At 37.0% G+C, this 7,661-nt stretch overlaps 1 long non-coding RNA gene across 2 annotated transcripts; it reads left to right on the top strand.

Annotated features, from left to right (window-relative positions):
• Positions 1-1,503: 1,503 nt before the first annotated feature.
• LOC106032432 (uncharacterized) lies at positions 1,504-6,395 on the top strand. Of its 2 annotated transcripts, XR_001204846.3 has the most exons (4): positions 1,504-1,714; positions 1,793-1,873; positions 2,523-2,604; positions 5,691-6,395. It is a non-coding gene; the product is annotated as an uncharacterized lncRNA (long non-coding RNA). The 2 variants fall into 2 exon arrangements; XR_001204847.3 differs by lacking the exon at positions 2,523-2,604.
• Positions 6,396-7,661: the final 1,266 nt, after the last annotated feature.

Genomic DNA, 7,661 nt, shown 5'->3' with positions numbered 1-7,661 from the left:
ATGTGAAGACATTTTATCTAAGAACATCAAGATGAATCAGAAGCCAAAATCATTGTGCCTTCGAGTCTGTGGTAGAATGACAATGTTATCAGTCTTATAAAGAACACTGTTTATTATTATTATTATTATTAATAATAATTTATTATTTTATTTTATTTTTAAATTTAATTTTTTTTTTTTTCCTGACATGTTTTAGTACCAGGAAGAAAAGCTATTACTGGTGGCATTGCTTTGGTAATTGTATCGTAGAATCATAGAATCATTAAGGTTGGAAAAGACCTCCAAGATCATCGGGTCACTGGATGCATCACATCTGTTGCAAGTACCTAATGAAGACAAATAAATGGCAACAAAGGTGGCCACATTTGCTCTATTTCATGATTGCTTGCATTATGTGGATTACATGCAACAAAACCTCAGCAAAAGTCATTACACAGAATGGGTAAAAGGGAATACACTATAATCATACAAATGTCCTCTCTAGCAGGAAATGTTTTGCTCATAAATATCCTGAGAGAGGTGAAAGTACACACTGATGGATCAGAAATTGCCCTGGCCAAGCCATGATCAAGACCCAGTCAACTTTAAACATTAGGGGAAGATGAAATTGTATGCAGAGCCAGCATCCACAGAAACAACTTGTAATTGCAGGACACCCTCTATTAATAGGATAAATCATTTAATAATAAAACAGATATTAATAGATCAGTCTAAATCCAGATATGTAGCTTTTGAATTAAGTCAGTCCCTAATCTGGCAGTATGCTTTCCAGGGCTGAAAGGGGTGGTCTGCTATATTTGGTCTAACATAGTGCCTGCTCCATGACCCATGGTAGGTATCAAACTGTAAAACGAATGTGTTTATCAGTGAAACAGTGGCGCTGGTGTCATTACTTTCAGGATGTCCACTAGGAGCTAGGAATTTGGTTCTGCATAAGACACTTGCTAGTGGTCTTAGCATATGTGAAAGTCTTACTAGTGGTAATCAACATGGTTATGTCATAGTTATATGCCACAATGATTTCCTTATTCCAGTGTAAATTGTCAGTTTTAGTTTAGACTTAATCCCTTTCTGAGAAGCATGAGTTTATACCAGATAAGAAAGGCTACACTAAGAAAAGGATAGTGAAGACAGTAAAAGAGAAGGGCATAATCTATCAGTGTACTGGATGAATTTTAATTTATTCTGAGGTGTCTCCTGTGTAGATAAAAATGTTTAAGATCATGGTGAAGGAATAGTTATCATAAGAAACAATGGAAAAAAAATCCAAACATATACACACTTATTAGATATTATTAGTAACAAATTATACTTCATGAACATAGCTTTTACAGAATTTTTGTTTTCTTTGAAATATTTCAACAAAATATTATAGCTTTTTTTCCTTTATTTGGGTGGAGGGAAAGTCAAGAATACAATCCACCCTATCTGCCTCTTTAAAAAAGAAATGCTTCCCTGCCTGAGAGAGAAAAAAAAAAAAAAAAAAAGAGAGAGAGAGAGAGAGAGAATAAAGAGAGAAAGTAAAGAGAGAAACTAAATCAATCCTGAATGCTTAAGAACACTGAAGGAATGTGTTAATGTAAAACTGAAGCACAGGTGAAAACCATTTCAGAGCTCATAACCATCACCAAAAGATATAAATGGGTAGCTGTAGAACAAAAGGAGGTTTCCATTGTTAGTGAAAGGATGATAGAACAGAAACGTATTTGTGAGGGTAAGTATGAGAAAATTTTCACAGTGTTTTCATTTTGTTTAGACTTTTGTCTCAGTAAAACTATTATCATTTTCATAGATGAAAGTAAAGAAGAATATGCTGATGCTAGTTTCCCACTGAAGAGCACAGTGATCTCTGAATTCTCTGGATGTATAAAATGTAAGCTATTTGGTTTGCTATTCTGTTCTCACAACTGCTTTTCCAAACGGCATTTATCCCCATGTATGGTGTATTTAGGGGAGGTTTAGATTAGAAATTAGGAGACATTGGTCTTGGGTTGCCCAGGGAGGTGGTGGTGTCACCGTCCCTGGGGTGTTCAAGGAAAGGTTGGACGTGGTGCTTAGGGATGTGGTTTAGTGGGTGACATTTTTAGTAGGGTGGTGGTTGGACCAGATGATCTTGAAGGTCTTTTCCAACCTTAATGATTCTATGATTCTCAAATGCACATTTAATTGCCTTTATTATGATTAAAATGCTTATTTTACAAACAAAATTATAAATTCAAAACTCCTCTGGGAAATTCAATCTTAGATTTAAATGTAAGTTATGAGGGTGGTATTGGCAGTGTGTGGTGTCTGTTAGGTGTGACTGGAGATGCTGCAGAGCTGTTGCAGCACAGGTATTGGTTGACATAGTAAAGCTCTCCCACTGGCTCACCAGAGCAATCCATTCCTTATTTCATTCAGTTAAAGGATTGAGATGGTCTTAATCTACAAGGAGATTGAAACTTCAGGAACTGCTGATGAATGGACCAAGAACAGCCAGCAGTGGCACTGACTTTTTAAAATGTGGGCTTCTTTTTCTTCAGGTGAAGTGATGTGAACTGGTAAAATGGTTAGTTTCATAGGTGGCTGCACTGTCATGTGGAAATAATGCTCAGGCAATAGCAGGTAGGTCTGGCTTGAAACCAGCTGCCCGTACTGAGTCTTGGTATCCCATTACTGTTTCACAGATCTCTACAGCTGTTTGACTATAAAATTTAGTCAACTACAAACATGTTTTCTGAGCATCATAGTGTGAAAAATGAATAGTTAAGTTTTCAATAGTTGTGTGATGACAGGTTATTTTTGCCTGTCTCCTTAGCAGGTGTTGAATTGTTTCATTGTGTGGTTCTGTGCTGCTGTACTCTAAGGTCTTATCTCATGACTCAGACCCAGACTATTTATTTTGACACAGACAGATTTAAAAAATTGATATACTAATGTCAACTGCATCCCATCATTACATATAAATACTTTTAATGACTGATTGTACCTGATTTGCCACATGGACACAACAGCTACTGGGTTCCTCCCTCCTGGCTAAGGGATTTGACCTCTGACTGTAATGTAGCTTCTGTTGACACTGTATGTTGGCTGTACTCCTGCTCCCCTCAGCTTTTCCAGGCCTGATGTACACAGCAAGGCTGCTGGATTCCAGCATAACGGCCTTACTAAAATTAAGCATCCTGGGCACAGCTGAATTCTTGCAAAGAATTCTATTCTTGCACTAGTCAAAGTTTGGAATGGTTAGAAAATGCCTAGTTTATTTTTTTGTGGAACAGAGAAAAGCCCATAAATTTTAACAACATGGAAATACACCATGGACATCACTTCATAGATGCTGCAAGGGAAAACGAATTTATAGTAGTTGAAATGATATTGTTGGCTAGCTTTTTTCCTCCATCACAGAAATTTGAAAATGATGGCTTTCAATTTAATTCTTTAAATTGCCTCTTCTTTTTCTGTTGCCCTTAGAGCAATTATGTATTTGAACATGTCCCTTGAGTCACTGACTAGTTCTAAAAACACACATAAAAAGAAACAATGGAAAGTCAAATAGGAGAGAAAGGACAATGAGAAGTCCTGAACTTCAGCCAAAGATGCAAAAACTTATGATGTCAGCCCTTTCAGTGGTGCTTTGAGTGAATTGAAACAGTTTGCCTTTACCTCTTCACATATAAACTCCACTGAACTCATACACTCCATATGTAAAGTAGGTATTGAAAGCCTTAGCATGACTCTATATTATCACAAGAATGAATAAGTATATTAATGTCTACACATTAAAATTTTGCATAATATTCTTCAATTTATCCTATGATAAATGAAAGACACAAAGTATTCAGAAATTGTCACTTACCTGCTTTTTATTAATCAATGTGTTTCATTGGATTACCTATAGCATAAAAAATGTTGTTTGAATTATTAAAGAGGTCCTATAAAGCTGATTCTATTTATAGACTCTCATTTAAGTGATCACTTCATTCAGTTTATCAAGTTCAAGCACTAAAGATAATAATAGAAATCCTTTAACAGCGTTTTTACACTATAACTTTATTACATCTTAATTAGTTGGAAAAGTTACCTGCAAGAGAAACAGACACATGCATTTATTGTGAATAACTGGAGTTACATTGTTTGTATTCTGTATTTTCATTGTGATCTTTTCCTATGACAAAAATAGTAAACACATGAGATCTTAGTAGAGAATCTGACAGCTGGCTGACTAAGAGTCAGCAATGTGCCCTTGTGGCCAAGAAGGCCAATGGTATCCTGGGGTGCATTCGGAATAGTGTTGCCAACAGGTCAAGGGAGGCGATCCGCCCCCTCTGCTCAGCCCTGGTGAAGCCACACCTGGAGTATTGCGTCCAGTTCTGGGCTCCCCAGTACAAAAGGAACACAAAATTACTGGAGTGAGTCCAGAGGAGGGCTCCTGAGATGGTGAGGGGACTGGAGCACCTGTCATACGACGACAGGCTGAGAGAATTGGGCCTGTTTAGCCTGGAAAAGAGAAGACTGAGAAGAAATCTCATCAATGTGTATAAATATCTGAGGGGAGAGTGTCAAGAGGATGGAGCCAGTCTCTTTTCAGTTGTGCCCAATGACAGGATGAGAGGCAATGGGCACAAACTGAAGCACAGGAGGTTCCAGCTGAATATGAGAGGGCACATCCTTACTGTGAGGGTGACAGAGCACTGGCACAGGTTGCTCAGAGAGGTTGTGGAGTCTCCTTTTCTGGAGACATTCAAACCCCACCTGGATGCCACCCTGCACAATGTGCTCTAGGTGATCCTGCTTGGCAGGGGATTGGACTAGAGGATCTTCAGAGGTCCCTTCCAACCTCGGTGATTCTGTGATAAATTTAGGTTTACCTAAAAAGTGTGAAGGAAAAATCTCTTAAAAAGTAAGATAAAATAAAAATGGAAATGAAGAGGAAAAATAAAACTTTTCTATTTTTATTCTCCTCTTATCTGTTCATCAGTGGGTTTTCAGTCTTTCCTTTGCCACTCTTTCTTCTCAGATGCTTTAAAGTTTGTAACTCATACCAGAAATTATATTTCTCATACCAAAATATTTTTAAAATGAAGATTTTTTTGGAATCTGATAGGATAGCATATTTGAATGACTTTTAAACACAAAATTCAGTAACATACTTAGTATGTAATTGTATTCCACATGAAAAATCATGTAGTTATGGTCTACATGAATTCATACGGGCATGGTTCTGTAATTCTGTGATTCTGTGGTACAGGGTTTTGATGGGGGGTGATTATTCAATTTCATAGCCCCATTTAGAGTACACATACACATAGTAAATGATCTTGCAGATAAAAGTTGCTTCAAGGAAGATGATTCCTTCAGGCCTCATGCAAACATGCTTAAGAGGCTGATGAAAATTGAGAAGTATAACAGCTTATTCAGTACAACAATATAAAACGTTATTACTTTAGTGCAATTTCTTATACATTAAGCATGTTCTCAGTAAGCTGGGTTGGGTCCTGAGAGGACCTTCAGTGCTGCTCTGTCTTCTGTAATTTGATTTAGCCATAGTGAGCACCAGACACCTTGCACAGGTTTTGGCAGTTTCATGCTTTGTCAAAAGTAAACTTGTAGGCATGTGAAGATATCAGATCAAACAGCAAGGTGTTTATTGAAAATATCAGTTACAGTTATATGGACCTAAATTTTTCTTAAACCCTTTTTCATGTATCTAGGTCCTTCTTCGTTGTTCAACAACCAGAATAATTATCTTCAGAGAATGTTGCAGAAAGAAATACATAGTTTCTCTCTTCTGGACACACTTGGTATCAACTGAAATACTTCTGCTTGATCAGGACATTGGTTTTGAAGGACAGTCAGACAGCTGACAAAGACTATATGGAGGTACTGGGACCCAGACTCCAGGCTTCCTTTCCTCTTACAACAGTTTGTCTAGAATCTTGATGCCTGCCTACTTCAAATTGACATATCTATGAAAGCAGGTGTATTTTCTGAAGTTCAAGAGAAGATTTAGACTCTTCTCCAGTGGGCACAGTGCTGGTGAAAAAGTGGAGTTAGACAAAAATATTTTAAAAAAATTACAGTGCTGATGTTGACAATGGTTAATAAACAACAACAAAAACGAACAAGCAACAAAAAATCAACAGACTGATATTTTACTAACTCTAGATGTTACTATAGGCTAAGGTAGGAGTAAAATATGCTCACTTTAATTAAAAATGTAGGAAGCATAACAGAGCCATGCACTCTGAGCTCTAAATCTGTCATGACTGGTACATAGCTGAAATGTCTTACACTGGACAACCAAGGAGTAAGTATAGCGTAGCATGGGATTGCTGTCCCCAGTGTTGTCCTTGAGGAACTCACCACTGAGGGAGAAGATGTTCAGAGAGAAATATTCTGCATCCAAACAGTAGGAGGCACATTGTCTTTTGCATTGCACCTGACTGGCAGCTATGCTTTAAGGACCTGACCTTCCAGCTTCTGAAGAGCGGAAATGTTCCAGCTGAATTCAGTGGTGTAAATTCAGGCTTTGAAGTTGAGAGGAAAGCCTTTGACAAAGATTCATTCCTGAACAAGCTTTGGCTGTCATGGTTTCATCAGTGCCTCTTCAGAGGAACGAATCACTGATTAGGAAATGAGTGATTTACACCTCTGTAAATTTGAAGCAATTTAATAAGTCAATTAAAAAAAAAAAAAACATAAACAAAAACAACACAAAAAACACCACCATCAAAAAAACAAATAAAAAACACCTACATAAACAGTACAAGTAGAAAAGAGAACTGCTTTAGGCATTTGTAATGTGTCCAACAATTGAAACAATTCTTATATTCTGTGTAGTTCTGAGGGAGTGAAAGGAGAGTAGGGGGCTGTTGAGGGGGTACTGTAAAAGTATTTTAAAGTTTGAGCTGATTTATGCAGTGCCAAATTATTCTTGTTCATTTTTCATTCATTAGATATAGATATGTAGATGGTGATAGCCTCTGTGAAACATCACCTCTTCATTTGTTGAGAAAAAAATTCCAGTTAGAAAGTTGAGTGAAAACTTATTCTTGTGACATCTAGATGATATGGTATTAAAAGAGGAGAGGGAAAAATAAGAGAAAAATGACTTTAATGTACCAACTCTAATGTGAATGCTTTTGTTTTTGGCAACTAAAAATTGTCTGAAATGCAGAAAATGCTGCATTGCACCTTTTCCATACATCAAGTTTATGGTCATATACTGAAACATGCCCATTTTTAGCTTTAGTACTAGGCACATAACGTCATAGATGAATCTCATACAGCTTCAATCCCATGAAAACTAGAGAGATCTGCTCTTAGCTGGTTAAAAATACTACAAATGAAGAAAGATGTGTTGCTCTCACAGCTGATTCATATCAGCTCTCAGATATTTATTGCAGAATAGGTGAACTGTCATCAGGGGTTACTAGTCTCCCTTCATTGACCACAGACTTAACATTGACTGAACTACTGACTTAGACTGGACACCTGAAAAACCAGAGATAAGGTTAAGTAAGATAAATCACATCCAAACAAAGTGTCCTTTGAATGATACAGTTTTGTATTCGCTCTGAACTTTAACTGTTCTTTTGTATAGCAGCTCATCTTCACTATGACCTACTGGGAAAGAAGAAATACAGCCTCAGAACTTAAGAAGGTTCACAGTATTTTTAGAT

The sequence above is a fragment of the Anser cygnoides genome, chromosome 3, assembly GCF_040182565.1.
Source record: "Anser cygnoides isolate HZ-2024a breed goose chromosome 3, Taihu_goose_T2T_genome, whole genome shotgun sequence".
Taxonomy (NCBI): domain Eukaryota; kingdom Metazoa; phylum Chordata; class Aves; order Anseriformes; family Anatidae; genus Anser; species Anser cygnoides.
Note: the sequence above shows the minus strand (reverse complement) of the source record. Positions and strands in the feature narration are given on the sequence as shown.